This window comes from Pan paniscus, chromosome 18 (assembly GCF_029289425.2).
Source record: "Pan paniscus chromosome 18, NHGRI_mPanPan1-v2.0_pri, whole genome shotgun sequence".
NCBI lineage: Eukaryota > Metazoa > Chordata > Mammalia > Primates > Hominidae > Pan > Pan paniscus.
The window spans coordinates 34,949,573-34,967,154 of NC_073267.2; the positions used below are offsets into that span (position 1 = coordinate 34,949,573).

Here is a 17,582-nt window from a genome sequence, read left to right on the forward strand (position 1 = left end):
GAATAAATATTTAAAAGACACTAGGAAAACTTCTTTATCATGTTATCAATATATTGGTGCTATTCTTACACAAAATATAATGGCTATAATAAAGTCTTTAGAAGCTAAGAAAAGCTTTATATTTCCAAATCAAGGAACAACATAAATGTTGCAAAATATGGTGAGAATTGCTAAAATATAAAGTCAGTATTTGGAATTAAATTATACATCATTTAAATACAAAATGGTTATAAATCTTAATAATTCTTTTTTGCTTGCAGTAAACTTAAACTTATAATCAAACATATTAATAAATACATGGTGCCCACTAGTAATCTAATTTACATCTTATACAATGTGCATATTCGAGCATTTTGTTTCAGAACTTTTCAATCCAAATATCACAAATTTGATATATTTTCAAAAGTGAAACATATAGGATTGGAAACATAAGCAAGATGACAGAATAGAAGGCCCCCATGCATATTTCTCACAACATAATGTGGCAGCCATGCCTTTATGGGAGCTTTGCGATCCAGGTCAGAATTTCTGATGCCCGGCTGAAGCCCAAGATCAAGGAGGACAATTTGAGGACAAGTCCTTAACTGAAGGGTAGGCTTGTTGATTATGGTTCTGGACACAAAACAAAAAAATTGCCATATCCCACCGTAGGTTTAACTATAGCTCATTTGGCCTTGGTCCTGCTGCTCGAAAAATCTGCCAAGAATCCAGGAGGATTCATTCCCACTTGAGATTCAGGTGACAGGCCTGAAGACCGTGATCCTGTCTGTGGCCCCTGAATAAGGCAAAATCCATCTCCATCACTTCTCAGTCATGGTCTGGAAAAAGTTCTGTCCACACAGGGACCCTCAGGGAAAAACATCCATCTGTGCCCCTGGATGTAGAACTGCCAACACTGACCCAAATGGGAATCCTGAAGTGGCACTGAAACTTTGCTCCAGTTTCATGCAGCCACAGGTCAGGAGTTTTGCTCAACCTGGGACCTGCCTGAAAGCACACACATCTGTGCCCCTGGAGCTAGACTTGCTCACATTAGTCTCACTGTGAATCTTAAAGTAGCCCTGTAAGTTTGGCTCTACTTTCTGTCAGCCAGGGTCTGGGAGCAGTTCTGCTCAATGAGAAACCTGGAAGGAGACAAGCCATGGGCCCAGGGCCCATATCCTGCAGCACCCCTGTGAATCAGTTCCAGACCCTCTCAGCTGTGACCAGGGGTCAGTCATGTCCATCAGTGACTTGTTCAATGACTGGATGAAACCACTCCCAGAGACTCAGCAGGAGCCACACCTGTCCACATCTATTCTATCAGCACCCCCATTCTGCAGAAACAACTACAATTCCTTATCTTAGAACCAGCCCCAATGCTCAAGATCCTGAAGAAAGTTGTCTTCCCAGAGAACAGACAGGATCCATGACTATCTATGCCCTCCTAATAGGTCTGTCAACCATAAAACCCACTGCAGACCCAGTAGCAGTCATGTGACACAGCTCCAACACACTCAAGTGCAATCTTAGTCAAAATCTCATCAGCTCAGGGATCCGAAAGAATAAAGTATTTACTTCCCAAAACTAGTCTATAATGATTGGAAGAGATGTTTGCTCCTTCACATTCAGGGAAATAAACATAAGGCTACACAGATTATAAAGAATCAGGCAAACCACCACCACCACCACCAAAGGAAACTAAAAAGCCATAGTAATTATCTCCAAAGAAATGGAGATCTGAAAGTTGGCTGACAAATAATTCAAAATAATCATCTTAAAGAATTTCACTGGGAGGCCGAGGCAGGTGGATCATGAGGTCAGGAGATGGAGACCATCCTGACTAACACGGTGAAACCCCGCCTCTACTAAAAAATACAAAAAATTAGCCGGGCATGGTGGGTGGGCACCTGTAGTCCCAGCTACTCGGGAGGCTGAGGCAGGAGAATGGCGTGAACCCGGGAGGCAGAGCTTGCAGTGAGCTGAGATCACGCCACTGCACTCCCGCCTGGGCAACAGAGCGAGACTCCATCTCAAACAAACAAACAAAAAAAGAATTTCAGTGAGATTCAAAAGAACACAGATAGATAACTAAAAAGCTTCATAATACTATATTGGAACAAAATGAGACTTTTAATAGAGAAATAGAAACCATTAAAAAGAACCAAACAGAAATCTTGGCACTAAAGTGAACAATGGAAGAACTGAAAAAATGTAACAGTTTTAACAAGAGACTCAATCATGAAAAAAAAAAAAAAATCAGCAAACTCAAAGACAGGTCATTTGAAAGTAATCAATTAGAAAAAAATGAAAGCAAGAAGGGAGCATATAGGCTATATATCATAAAGTGAACAAATATACATATTTTAGGATTTTCAGAAGAAGAAAGAAACAGGAAAAAAAGATTATTTAAAGATATAATGTCTTAAAATTCCCCAAATCTGGAAAAGGATATGAACAACCAGTTTCATAAAGCTCAAAATAACTACAGCAAGAAGAACCTAATGAAGATATCCCTGGGACATATTATAATTAAATTGTCAAAATTCAAAGACAAAGCAAGAATCATGAAAGCAGCATGAGATAAGAGATTCTTCACATACAAGGGAAACTTTATAATGTTATCAGTAGATTTTTTAGCAGAAACCTTACAGGCCAAATGGGAGTTATACCATATATTCAAAGTGCTGAAAGAAGGAAGATTAAAAAAAAAAGACAACTGAGAAGCTATATACAACAAAGCATCTTCTAGAAATAAAAGACAGATGAAGACATTTCAAGGCCCCCCCACCAAAAAAAAGTTAAGGGAATTCATCACCACTAGACCTGTCTAGAAATGCTAAAGGACTAGAGGGAATTACTCAAGTTGAAATGATGAAATGCAAACTAAATATGAAAACATTAAAACTACAAATATCACTGGAAATGGTACATAGTGAAATTCAGAATACTCGAATACTGTAATGGTGGTACATAAATCACTTTTAATTCTAGTATAAGAACTATAAAACAGAAGTATTTTTAAAAAGTATAGCTGATAATTTGTTAATGAATACACAATATAAAAAGTTTTAAAGTGTGACATAGATAATGTAAAATGTGTGAAGGGGAGGAAAGCTGTACAGTTTTTCTATGTATAAAAGTTGAATTATTATCATCTTAAACTAGACTGTTATATAATGTTTATGTAAGTCTTATAACCACTGGGGAAAAAAACTGTAGTAGATACATACAATAAAAAGAGAAAGTAACCAAAGTATATAAAAACAAGACAAAAAATTAACAAAACCAAAGGGAAGACAGCATAAGAGGAAAAAAGAAACAAATGAAGTATAAAACAGAAAACAAAATTATAATGGTTACCTATCAGTAATTACATATAAAGAGGTTAAATTATCCAATAAACAGACACTGATATAGACTGAATGTCACTTTCAAAATTTAGGTTAAAATTTAATAGCCATTGTGATAGAATTAAGAAGTGGGACTTTTAAGAAGTGATTAGGCCATGAGAGCTCTGCCTGCATGAATGTATTAATGTCCTTATCACAGCAGTGGATTAATTATCACAAGTGTGCATTTGTTATAAAAGGGAGCTCTCTCCCCGTCATGCCTTTGGCTATGTTATTATGCAGCATAAAGGTCTTCACCAGATGCCAGTGTCATGCTCTCTGCTTTCCTTGCTTCCAGAATCATAAGCTAAATTAACTTGTATTCCTTATAAATCACCCATTTCCTTACAAAATACCCTGTCATATTCTGATATAGCAGCACAAAACAAATTTAAAACAGAGAGTGGCTGAATGAATTTTTAAAAATCCAGTGACAGGTTGCTTACAAGAGACTCACTTTTGATTTAAGGACAAACCTAGGCTAAAAGTGAAAGAACTGGAAAGGATATTCCATACAAATGGTAAACAAAAGAGTGCAGGCAGGGGTAGTTATACTTACATTAAATAAAACAGGCTGTCTGACAAAATCTGTCACAAGAGACAAAGGAGTTAACTATATAATAATAGAGAGGTTAATTTGTCCAGAGGTTAGAACAATTAAATAGATATACGCACCCAACACTGGAATACCTAAATATATAAAGCAAACATTAACAGAACTGGAAAGAGAAATATACAGAAATACAATAAAAGAGAACATCAGTACCCTACTTAAAATGGATAGATCATTCAAGCACAAAATTAAGAAAACAGTGCACTCATATAATACTATAGACTAATTATACATATAACATCCCATCCAACAATATGAGAATACACAGTCTTCTAAGAATACATGAAATATTCTCCAGGATAGATGACATGTTAAACCAAAAGTAAAAAACAGTAAGTCTTTTCAAATTTATAAAGATTAAAATTATATCAAGTTTTTTTTCTGATTGCACTGATATAAAACTGAAAATCAATAGCAGGAAGAAAACTGGAAACTCACAAATATGTGAATATTAAACAATACACTCCTGAAAAATCAATGGGTTAAAGAAGAAATCAAAAGACAAATCAAAACATATCCTGAGACAAATGAAATTGGAAACACAAACCAAAACTTCTGGGATGCAACCAAAACAGTTCTAATACAGAAGTTTATAATAATAAAGTCCTACATTAAGAAGAAAAAGATGTTGAATAAAAAATCTAACTCTAATCCTCTAGAAACTTGAACAAGAAGAACAAAATAATCCCAATGTTAGCATAATTATGGAAATAGTAAGAATTAGAACAAAAAGAGACTAAATAGAAAGACAATAGAAAAGATCAAAGAAACTGAGTTGAATTTTTTAAAGAAAACAAAATTGAGAAACTTTTGGCCAGATTAAGCAAAGGAACAAAAAGAGAGAGGACTCAAAAAATTATAAATGGGCTGGGTGCACTTGCTCATGCTTGTAATCCCAGCGCTTTGGGAGGCCATGGTAGGTAAATCACCTGAGCTCAGGAGTGGGAGACCAGCCTGGGCAACATGGTGAAACCCCTCTCTCTAAAAAATACAAAAATTAGCTGAGCACGTTGGTGTGCACCTGTAGTTCCAACTACGTGGGAGGTGGGAGAATCACCTGAGCCTGGGAGGTTGAGGCTGCAGTGAGTCATGATCACGCCACTGCACTTTGGCCTGGACATTGGAGTGAGACCTTGTTTCAAATAAATAAATAAATGAAAGAAAGAAAGAAAGATGAGTCATTACAACTGACAACACACAAATACAAAGAATAATAACAGACTACTATGAACAATTATATGACAACAAATTGGATAACTTAGAAATAGATTCTTAGAAATGAATGACTCACCAAGATTAAATCACAAAAAACAGAAATACTGAACAGACCAATAATAAGAAAGGAGATTGAAGCAGTAATAAAAAATCCAATGAGAAAAAGCCCATGACCAAATGACTTCATGGGTGAATTGCATCACACATTTAAAGATGAATTAATGTCCATCCTTCTCAAATTCTTCCAAAAAATTGAAGGGAAAAAACACTGCCCCTTAGTTTGCATGTAATGAAAAGTGGGTATATAAGTACATGACTGCAGAACTGCTCCTCTCAGCACACTGCCTACAGGGGAGCCTCGCTCCACAGGAGCACTCATAGAGCTGCAACACTGCCAGCTCAATAAAGCTGTTTTCTTCTACCACTATCTTGCACTTGAATTCTTCCTGAGTGAAGCCATGAACCTTCCCAGGATAAGCCCCAGTTTGGCGGCTCACAAGCCCTGCAACAAGAGCAATTAGGTAAGAAAAAGAAATCAAAGGCCCTCACATTGGCAATGAAGAATTAAAATTCTATCTGCTTGCAGATTAGGTGATTTTATATATAGAAAACCCTGAAGAGTATACAAAAAGAGTTAGAGCTAATAAACTCATTCAGTAAAGCTGAGGTCACAAAATTAACATACAAAAATTAGTTGCATTTCTATATACTAACAATAAATGATCTGAGAAAAAAAGTTAAGCAAACAATCCAATTTATAATAGCATCAAAAAGTATAAAATTCTTATGATTCCATTTAACAAAGGAGGTGAAAGATCTGCTCAGTAAAATCTATAAGACATTGATGGGCCAAGCACAGTGGCTCACGTCTGTAATCCCAGCACTTTGGGAGGCTGAGGCAGGCAGATCACGAGGTCAGGAGATCAAGACCATCCTGGCTAACACGGTGAAACCCTGTCTCTACTAAAAATACAAAAAATTAGCTGGGCGTGGTGGCGGGTGCCTGTAGTCCCAGCTACTCGGGAGGCTGAGGCAGGAGAATGGCTTGAACCCGGGAGGCAGAAGTTGCAGTCAGCCAAGATTGCAACACTGCAGTCCAGCCTGGGTGACAGAGCAAGACTCCATTTCAAAAAAAAAAAAATAGACATTGACAAATGTCATTGAAGAAGACACAAATAAATGTAAAGATATCCCTTGTTCATGGACTGGAAAAATTAATACTGATGAAATGTCCACACTACACAAAGTGATCTACAGATACAATGTAATCCCTATTAAAATTCCAATATCAGTTTTCACAGAAATAAAAATAAATTCTAAAATTTATTTTTTTTTTAAATTTTTAAATTTTTAATTTTTTTATTTTTTAAATTTTTTAAATTATACTTTAAGTTTTAGGGTACATGTGCACAATGTGCAGGTTAGTTATGTATGTATACATGTGCCATGCTGGTGTGCTGCACCCATTAACTTGTCATGTAGCATTAGGTATATCTCCTAATGCTATCCCTCCCCCCTCCCCCCACCCCACAACAGTTCCCAGAGTGTGATGTTCCCCTTCCTGTGTCCATGTGTTCTCATCATTCAATTCCCACCTATGAGTGAGAATATGTGGTGTTTGGTTTTTTGTTCTTGCAATAGTTTACTGAGAATGATGATTTCCAATTTCATCCAAGTCCCTACAAAGGACATGAACTCATTCTTTTTTATGGCTACATAGTATTCCATGGTGTATATGTGCCACATTTTCTTAATCCAGTCTATCATTGTTGGACATTTGGGTTGGTTCCAAGTCTTTGCTATTGTGAATACTGCCACAATAAACATATGTGTGCATGTGTCTTTATAGCAGCATGATTTATAGTCCTTTGGGTATATACCCAGTAATGGGATGGCTGGGTCAAATGGTATTTCTAGTTCTAGATCCCTGAGGAATCGCCACACTGACTTCCCCAAGGGTTGAACTAGTTTACAGTCCCACCCACAGTGTAAAAGTGTTCCTATTTCTCCACATCCTCTCCAGCACGTGTTGTTTCCTGACTTTTTAATGATTGCCATTCTAACTGGTGTGAGATGGTATCTCATTGCGGTTTTGATTTGCATTTCTCTGATGGCCAGTGATGGTGAACATTTTTTCATGTGCTTTTGGCTGCATAAATGTCTTCTTTTGAGAAGTGTCTGTTCATGTCCTTCGCCCATTTTTTGATGGGTTTGTTTTTTTCTTGTAAGTTTGTTTGAGTTCATTGTGGATTCTGGATATTAGCCCTTTGTCAGATGAGTAGGTTGTGAAAATTTTCTCCCATTTTGTAGGTTGCCTATTCACTCTGATGGTAGTTTCTTTTGCTGTGCAGAAGCTCTTTAGTTTAATTAGATCCCATTTGTCAATTTTGGCTTTTGTTGCCATTGCTTTTGGTGTTTTAGACATGAAGTCCTTGCCCATGCCTATGTCCTGAATGGTAATGCCTAGGTTTTCTTCTAGGGTTTTTATGGTTTTAGGTCTAACATTTAAGTCTTTAATCCATCTTGAATTAATTTTTGTATAAGGTGTAAGGAAGGGATCCAGTTTCAGCTTTCTACATATGGCTAGCCAGTTTTCCCAGCAACATTTATTGAATAGGGAATCCTTTCCCCATTGCTTGTTTTTGTCAGGTTTGTCAAAGATCAGATAGTTGTAGATATGTGGCATTATTTCTGAGGGCTCTGTTCTGTTCCATTGATCTATATCTCTGTTTTGGTACCAGTACCATGCTGTTTTGGTTACTGTAGGCTTGTAGTAAGTACAGTTTGAAGTCAGATAGCTTGATGCCTCCAGCTTTGTTCTTTTGGCTTAGGATTGACTTGGTGATGCAGGATGTTTTTTGGTTCCATATGAACTTTAAAGTAGTTTTTTCCAATTCTGTGAAGAAAGTCACTGGCAGCTTGATGGGGATGGCATTGAATCTATAAATTACCTTGGGCAGTATGGCCATTTTCATGATATTGATTCTTCCTACCCATGAGCATGGAATGTTCTTCCATTTGTTTGTATCCTCTTTTATTTCATTGAGCAGTGGTTTGTAGTTCTCCTTGAAGAGGTCCTTCACATCCCTTGTAAGTTGGATTCCTAGGTATTTTATTCTCTTTGAAGCAATTGTGAATGGGAGTTCACTCATGATTTGGCTCTCTGTTATTGGTGTATAAGAATGCTTGTGATTTTTGTACATTGATTTTGTATCCTGAGACTTTGCTGAAGTTGCTTATCAGCTTAAGGAGATTTTGGGCTGAGACAATGGGGTTTTCTAAATATACAATCATGTCATCTGCAAACAGGGACAATTTGACTTCCTCTTTTCCTAATTGAATACCCTTTATTTCCTTCTCCTGCCTAATTGCCCTGGCCAGAACTTCCAACACTATGTTGAATAGGAGTGGTGAGAGAGGGCATCCCTCTCTTGTGCCAGTTTTCAAAGGGAATGTTTCCAGTTTTTGCCCATTCAGTATGATATTGGCTGTGGGTTTGTCATAGATAGCTCTTATTATTTTGAGATACATCCCATCAATACCTAATTTATTGAGAGTTTTTAGCATGAAGGGTTGTTGAATTTTGTCAAAGGCCTTTTCTGCATCTATTGAGATAATCATGTGGTTTTTGTCTTTGGTTCTGTTTATATGCTGGATTACATTTATTGATTTGCGTATATTGAACCAGCCTTGCATCCCAGGGATGAAGCCCACTTGATCATGGTGGATAAGCTTTTTGATGTACTGCTGGATTCGTTTTGCCAGTATTTTATTGAGGATTTTGCATCGATGTTCATGAAGGATATTGGTCTAAAATTCTCTTTTTTGGTTGTGTCTCTGCCCGGCTTTGGTATTAGGATGATGCTGGCTTCATAAAATGAGTTAGGGAGGATTCCCTCTTTTTCTATTGATTGGAATAGTTTCAGAAGCAATGGTACCAGTTCCCCCTTGTACCTCTGGTAGAATTTGGCTGTGAATCCATCTGGTCCTGGACTCTTTTTGGTTGGTAAGCTATTGATTATTGCCACAATTTCAGAGCCTGTTATTGGTCTATTCAGAGAGTCAACTTCTTCCTGGTTTAGTCTTGGGAGGGTGTATGTGTCCAGGAATTTATCCATTTCTTCTAGATTTTCTAGTTTATTTGCATAGAGGTGTTTGTAGTATTCTCTGATGGTAGTTTGTGTTTCTGTGGGATTGGTGGTGATATCCCCTTTATCATTTTTTATTGCATCTATTTGATTCTTCTCTCTTTTCTTCTTTATTAGTCTTGCTAGTGGTCTATCAATTTTGCTGATCCTTCCAAAAAACCAGCTCTTGGATTCATTAATTTTTTGAAGGGTTTTCTGTGTCTCTATTTCCTTCAGTTCTGCTCTGATTTTACTTATTTCTTGCCTTCTGCTAACTTTCGAATGTGTTTGCTCTTGCTTTTCTAGTTCTTTTAATTGTGATGTTAGGGTGTCAATTTTGGATCTTTCCTGCTTTCTCTTGTGGGCATTTAGTGCTATAAATTTCCCTCTACACAGTGCTTTGAATGCGTCCCAGAGATTCTGATATGTTGTGTTTTTGTTCTCGTTGCTTTCAAAGAACATCTTTATTTCTGCCTTCATTTCGTTATGTATCCAGTAGTCATTCAGGAGTAGATTGTTCAGCTTCCATGTAGTTGAGCGGTTTTGAGTGAGTTTCTTAATCCTGAGTTCTAGTTTGATTGCGCTGTGGTCTGAGAGACAGTTTGTTATAATTTCTGATCTTTTACATTTGCTGAGGAGAGCTTTACTTCCAAGTATGTGGTCAATTTTGGAATAGGTGTGGTGTGGTGCTGAAAAGAATGTATATTATGCTGATTTCGGGTGGAGTGTTCTGTAGACATCTATTAGGTCTGCTTGGTGCAGAGCTGAGTTCATTTCCTGGGTATCCTTATTAACTTTCTGTCTTGTTGATTTGTCTAATGTTGACAGTGGGGTGTTAAAGTCTCCCATTATTATTGTGTGGTAGTCTAAGTCTCTTTGTAGGTCACTCAGGACTTGCTTTATGAATCTGGGTGCTCCTGTATTGGGTGCATATATATTTAGGATAGTTAGCTCTTCTTGTTGAATTGATCCATTTACCATTATGTAATGGCCTTCTTTGTCTGTTTTGATCTTTGTTGGTTTAAAGTCTGTTTTATCAGAGACTAGGATTGCAACCCCTGCCTTTTTTTGTTTTCCATTTGCTTGGTAGATCTTCCTTCATCCTTTTATTTTGAGCCTATGTGTGTCTCTGCACATGAGATGGGTTTCCTGAATACAGCACACTGATGGGTCTTGACTCCTTATCCAATTTGCCAGTCTGTGTCTTTTAATTGGAGCATTTAGTCCATTTATATTTAAAGTTAATATTGTTATGTGTGAATTTGATCCCGTCATTATGATGTTAGCTAGTTATTTTGCTCGTTAGTTGATGCAGTTTCTTCCTAGCCTCGATGGTCTTTACATTTTGGCATGATTTTGCAGTGGCTGGTACCAGTTGTTCCTTTCCATGTTTAGTGCTTCCTTCAGGAGCTCTTTTAGGGCAGGCCTGGTGGTGACAAAATCTCTCAGCATTTGCTTGTCTGTAAAGGATTTTATTTCTCCTTCACTTATGAAGCTTAGTTTGGCTGGATATGAAATTCTGAGTTGAAAATTCTTTTCTTTAAGAATGTTGAATATTGGCCCCCACTCTCTTCTGGCTTGTAGAGTTTCTGCTGAGAGATCCGCTGTTAGTCTGATGGGCTTCCCTTTGTGGGTAACCCGACCTTTCTCTCTGGCTGCCCTTAACATATTTTCCTTCATTTCAACTTTGGTGAATCTGACAATTATGTGTCTTGGAGTTGCTCTTCTCGAGGAGTATCTTTGTGGCGTTCTCTGTATTTCCTGAATCTGAATGTTGGCCTGCCTTGCTAGATTGGGGAAGTTCTCCTGGATAATATCCTGCAGAGTGTTTTCCAACTTGCTTCCATTCTCCCTGTCACTTTCAGGTACACCAATCAGATGTAGATTTGGTCTTTTCACATAGTCCCATATTTCTTGGAGGCTTTGTTCATTTCTTTTTATTCTTTTTTCTCTAAACTTCCCTTCTCTCTTCATTTCATTCATTTCATCTTCCATCACTGATACCCTTTCTTCCAGTTGATCGCATTGGCTCCTGAGGCTTCTGCATTCTTCACGTAGTTCTCGAGCCTTGGCTTTCAGCTCCATCAGCTCCTTGAAGCACTTCTCTGTATTTGTTATTGTAGTTATACATTTGTCTAAATTTTTTTCAAAGTGTTCAACTTCTTTGCCTTTGGTTTGAATTTCCTCCTGTAGCTCGGAGTAGTTTGATGGTCTGAAGACTTCTTCTCTCAACTCATCAAAATCATTCTCCATCCAGCTTTGTTCCGTTGCTGGTGAGGAGCTGTGTTCCTTTGGAGGAGGAGAGGTGCTCTGCTTTTTAGAGTTTCCAGTTTTGCTGCTCTGTTTTTTCCCCATCTTTGTGGTTTTATCTACTTTTGGTCTTTGATCATGGTGATGTACAGATGGGTTTTTGGTGTGGATGTCCTTTCTGTTTGTTAGTTTTCTTTCTAACAGACAGGACCCTCAGCTGCAGGTGTGTTGGAGTTTGCTAGAGGTCCACTCTAGACCCTGTTTGCTTGGGTACCAGCAGCGGTGCCTGAAGAACAGCGGATTTTCGTGAACCGCGAATGCTGCTGTTTGATCGTTCCTCTGGAAGTTTTGTCTCAGAGGAGTACCCAGCCATGTGAGGTGTCAGTCTGCCCCTACTGTGGGGTGCCTCCCAGTTAGGCTGCTCGGGGGTCAGGGGTCAGGGACCCACTTGAGGAGGCAGTCTGCCCGTTCTCAGATCTCCAGCTGTGTGCTGGGAGAACCACTGCTCTCTTCAAAGCTGTCAGACAGGGACATTTAAGTCTGCAGAGGTTACTGCTGTCTTTTTGTTTGTCTGTGTCCTGCCCCCAGAGGTGGAGCCTACAGAGGCAGGCAGGCCTCCTTGAGCTATGGGGGGCTCCACCCAGTTCGAGCTTCCTGGCTGCTTTGTTTACCTAAGCAAGCCTGGGCAATGGTGGGCACCCCTCCCCCAGCCTCGCTGCCACCTTGCAGTTTGATCTCAGACTGCTGTGCTAGCAATCAGCGAGACTCCGTGGGCGTAGGACCCTCTGAGCCAGGTGCGGGATATAATCTCCTGGTGCGCCGTTTTTTAAGCCCGTCGGAAAAGCGCAGTATTGGGGTGAGAGTGACCTGATTTTCCAGGTGCCGTCTGTCACCCCTTTCTTTGACTAGGAAAGGGAACTCCCTGACCCCTTGTGCTTCCTGAGTGAGGCAATGCCTCGCCCTCCTTTGGCTCCTGCACGGTGCGCTGCACTCACTGTCTTGCGCCCACTGTCTGGCACTCCCTAGTGAGATGAACCCAGTACCTCAGATGGAAATGCAGAAATCACCCATCTTCTGTGTTGCTCACGCTGGGAGCTGTAGACCGGAGCTGTTCCTATTCAGCCATCTTGGCTCCAGAACCAATATGTTTTCTTTTTTTTTTTTTTTTTTTTTTTTTTTTCTGAGATGGAGTCTCGCTCTGTTGCCCAGGCTGGAGTGCAATGGCATAATCTCAGCTCAGTGCAACCTCTACCTCCTGGGTTCAAGTGTTTCTCCTGCCTCAGCCTCCTGAGTAGCTGGGATTACAGGCACGCACCACCATGCCTGGCTCATTTTTGTATTTTTAGTAGAAATGGGGTTTCACCATGTTGGTCAGGCTGGTCTCAAATTCCTGACTTTGTGATCCACCCGTCTTGACCTCCCAAAGTGTTGGGATTACAGGCATGAGCCACCACACCCAACCCATAATATTTAACATTTATTGATATTATAACATGCATACAGAATTGCATGCATGCACAAAGCATTTATGTAAAGGTCCATGTATAATTAGAAAGTAAATACCAACCGGGCACGTTGACTCATGCCTGTCATCCCAGCACTTTGGGAGGCTGAGGCGGGTGGATCATCTGACTTCTGGAGTTTGAGACCAGCCTGGACAATATGGTGAAACCCTGTCTTTACTAAAAGTACAAAATTAGCCGGGCGCATGCCTGTAGTCCCAGCTACTCAGGAGGCTGAGACAGGAGAATCACGTGATCCCAGGAGGCGGAAGTTGCAGTGAGCTGAGCTTGCACCACTGCACTCCAGCCTGGGCGATAGAGTGAGACTCCATTTCAAAGAAAAAGAAAGAAGAAAAGAAAGAAAGAAGAAATGGAAAGGAAGGAAGAATGGAAGGAAGAAAGAGGGAGGGAAGAGACAAATCTTCCTGACAGAGGAATTTCAACAATTAAGTTGAAATATAGTTTAGTGTTTGTGTAGAGATTTTGATTCTTGCAATACCCCGTATGTTTCCCAAAGTTACTGGGTCAGGACTTTTCATCTCCAACCCCGGTGAAATAGTCAGTATGTCATACATTTGGAATATAGTTTAATTCATCTGTCATTGTCTATATTCTATCTGAATTTCTTCAGCAACTTGGTCTATTAAAAAAAATTTGTTTTGGGATGGAGTTTTGCTCTGTTGCCCAGGCTGGAGTGCAATGGCACAATCTCGGCTCAGTGCAACCTCCACCTCTGGGGTTCAAGCAATTCTCCTGCTTCAGCCTCCCAAGTAGCTTACGGGGATTACAGGTGCCCGCCACCATGCCCAGCTAATTTTTGTATTTCAGAGATGGAGTTTCACCATGTTGTCCAGGCTGGTCTTGAACTCCTGACCTCAGGTTGTACCACCCACCTCGGCCTCTCAAAGTGCTGGGATTACAGGCATGAGCCACTGCACCCGGTCTGATTTTTTAAAAATTTTATACAGAAAAATTTGTTCTTTGTGGTGTACAGTTCAACAGGTTTTAACAATGGTCTAGAGTCATCTTTCACCACTGGAGTACCACACAGAACTTTTTTCACCCACCAAATTTCTTTTATGCTGTCCCTTTCAGTAAACAACTTTCCCCATCCCTTCCTTTCGCCACTACTGCTCATTTTCCATCTCTATAATTTTGCTCTTTCTTACAATGCTCTATAAATAGATTTATATAATTTACAGTTGTCTCTCAGTATATATGGTGGATTTTTTCAAATCCCTGCAAATATGAAAATCTGTAGATGCTCAATGCCTTATATAAAATGGTACACTATTTTTATATAACCTATGCACATGAACTTTAAGTCATATCTAGGCTACTTATAATACCTAATGCAATGTAAATGCTATGTCAATAGTTGTTATACTGATATTGTTTAGGGGATTCTAACAAGAAAAATAACTCTATAGATTTAGTATGGATGCAAGCATCATAGGCCTAATTATATTTTTGATCCTTGGTTGGTTGAATCCAAGAATACAAACTTCATGGATACAGAGGGCTGAATATACAGCTTTTTGGATCTGAGTTCCTTCACTTCAAAAATTGAATCGTTCATCAGTGACATTGGCTGAATTTTTCTTTTTCGGTTGTGTCTCTGCCAGGTTTTGGTATCAGGATGTTGCTGGCAATAGAATGAGTTAGGGAGGAGTTCCTCCTTTTTAATTTGTTTTAGAATAATTTCAATAGTAATAGTACAAGCCCTTCTTTCTATATCTGTGGAACTCAGCTGTGAATCTGTCTGGTCCTGAACTTTTTCTGGTTGGTAGGCTTTTTATTACTGATTCAATTTCAGAAGCCATTATTGATCTGTTCAGGGTTTCAATTTCTCCCTGGTTCAATCTTAGGAGGTTGTATGTTTCCAGGCATTTATTTGTTTCTTCTAGGTTTTCTAGTTTGTGTGCACAGAGTTGTTCATGGTAGCCTCTGAGAGTTTTTGTATTTCTGTGGAGTCAGGGGTACTGTCCTCTTTGTAATTTCTGATTGTGTTTATTTGGATCTTCTCTTTTTTTCATTAGTCTAGCTAGTGGGCTATCAATCTTATTTATTCTTTCAAATAACCAACTTCTGGTTTCATTGCTCTTTTGTACAGTTTTTCATGTCTCAATTTCATTTGGTTCAGCTCTGATTTTGGTTATTTCCTGTCTTGTTAGTTTTGAGTTTGGTTTGCTCTTGTTTTTCTAATTCTTCTAGTTGTGATGTGAAGTTGTTAATTCGAGATATTTCTAACTGACGTGTGCATTTAGTGCTTTAACCTTTCCTCTTAACATTGCTTCAGCTGTGTCCCTGAGTTTCTGGTATGTTGTATCTTTGTTGTCACTGTTTCAAAGAAATTCTTGATTCTTGCCTTAATTTCATTGTTTACCCAGAAATCTTTCAGGAGCATGTTGTTAATTTCCATGTAATTGTATAATTCTGAGCATCTTCTTAGTGCTGATTTCTATTTTTACTGTGCTGTTGTCCAGGAGTGTGGTTGTTATAATTTCATTTTTTGAATTTGCTGAGAATTGTCTTATGGCCGATTGAAAGGTTGATTCTAGATTATGTGCCATGTGAAGAATGTACATTCTGTTGTTTTGGGGTGGAGAGTTCTGTGGATGTCTGTTAGGTCCAATTGGTCAAGTGTCGAGTTCAGGTTCCAAACATCTTTGCTACTTTTTTGCCTCTGTGATTTCTCTAATACTGTCAGTGGGGGTGTTGAAGTCTCCCACTCTTATTGTCTGCTTATCTAAGTCTCTTCATAGGTCTCTAAGAGCTTGTTTTATGAATCTGAGTGCTCCTGTGTTGGATGCGAGAACTTATTATTTTCAGTGAGAGTGTTTGTTCAAAAAGCGACTCCGCCCTTACCTGAGCCAGAAACTCTGCTTTGTCTGCTATTTTGTTAAAGAAATGAAATGAGATAGCATGTATACTTTTGCATCTGGCTTCTTAGTGTAACATTATGTTTGTGATATTTATCCACTGTATTCATTTTTTAAAAGGTACAGGCATACCACAAATTATTGCATGTTCAGTTTCAGCCCAGCACAACAAAGTGAATCTTGCAATAAAGCAAGTCACATGCATTTTTTGTTTTCCAGTGCATATAAATTATGTTTACAAGATACTATAGTCTGTTAAGTGTACAATAGCATTATGTCCAAAAAAGTACACTCCTTAGTTTAAAATACTTCATTGCTAAAAAGTGCTAATGAACATCTGAGCCTTTGGCAAGTCATAATATTTTTCCTGGCTGAGGGTCTCTCCTTGATGTTGATGGGTGTGAATCAGGGTGGTTGTTGCTGAAGGTTGGGTTCTGTGGCAATTTCTTAAAATAAGACAGCAGTAAAATTTGCCATACCAATTGACTCTTTCTTTCACCCAAGAGTTCTTTGTAACATGCAATGCTGTTTGATAGCTTTTACACAGAGTAGAACTTCTTTCAAAATTGGAGCTAGTCCAGGAGCAGTGGCTCACATCTATAATCCTGGAGCTTTGGAAGGCTGAGGCAGGAAGATTGTTTGAGCCCAAGAGTTTAAGACCAGCCTGGGAAGCATTGGGAGACCCTGTCTCTACAAAAACAATTAAAATTAGACATGTGTGGTGCCCACACTCACACTGGTTGTGGCAGTGGCAGAGCACTGGTGAGGGTGGGCTTGTGAGTGTTTGTGTGTGTGTTCATGCCTGCAATGGCAGTGGTGTAGTAGGGGTGGATTGCTGGTGTTTGTGCATGCATTTGTGCCGGCAGCAGCAGTGGCACAGTTGTGGGCATTTGTGTGTGTTTTCATGCCAATGGTGGTGGCAGAGCAGGGTGCCCACCCATCAGCAGGGGAAAGGTGTTGGGGTGCACTCACAATGGCGGTGGTCAGGTGCTGTGGGGTGCATGTGTTCACGTGCCCCAGTGGGGAAGGCAAGGTCCACCCATATGCACTGCACATCAGCAAGGCAGTCGGGGGGAGAGGGTGTTCTTGGGTGAGTTTGTACCAGCAAAGCAGCAGGCGGAGGCTGTAGTGGGGGTAATCTGTGAGTGGGCTGGTGCATGTTGGCAGTGGTCAGTCTGCTGGAGCTGTCCAACAGTCAGGTTCAGTCTTCCAGCAAAGGAGCTATGATGAGGGCCCCAGGGAAGCACCCTGGTTAGGCATCTGAGGCTGTGCTGCAAATGGGTGCAGCCATGCTGGGTCCTCAGGAGAGGATAGCAGACAGGAAGGTGCTCAAGCCAGACTGGCCCATTCCACTGCAAGACTGTCTTGCCCTGTCCAGGTATGACAGTAACTCTAAGGCTAAAGTCTCCTAGAAGAACATTACAAACCTTGGGGGATGGGCATCCTTGGTTGTGGCCCACTGCGGCTATTTCCATGCCAACCCTTCTGGGTTCTGCACAGGCTAGGGTCCAGCCCTTTCCTCCTATCTAAGCAGCTCTCTCTGCCAGCTCAAGTGTTTGTGGGGGTTGTAGGACCTCCTACTTCTAGAATTCCAGAGGTCTGCGGTGAGAGTGGGTCACTCT

At 39.8% G+C, this 17,582-nt stretch overlaps 1 pseudogene; it reads right to left on the bottom strand.

Moving 5' to 3' along the window:
• LOC129394097 (zinc finger protein 519-like) overlaps nt 1-17,119 on the bottom strand; it is a 37,602-nt pseudogene extending 20,483 nt beyond the window's left edge.
• Between the last annotated feature and the right edge of the window lie 463 nt (nt 17,120-17,582).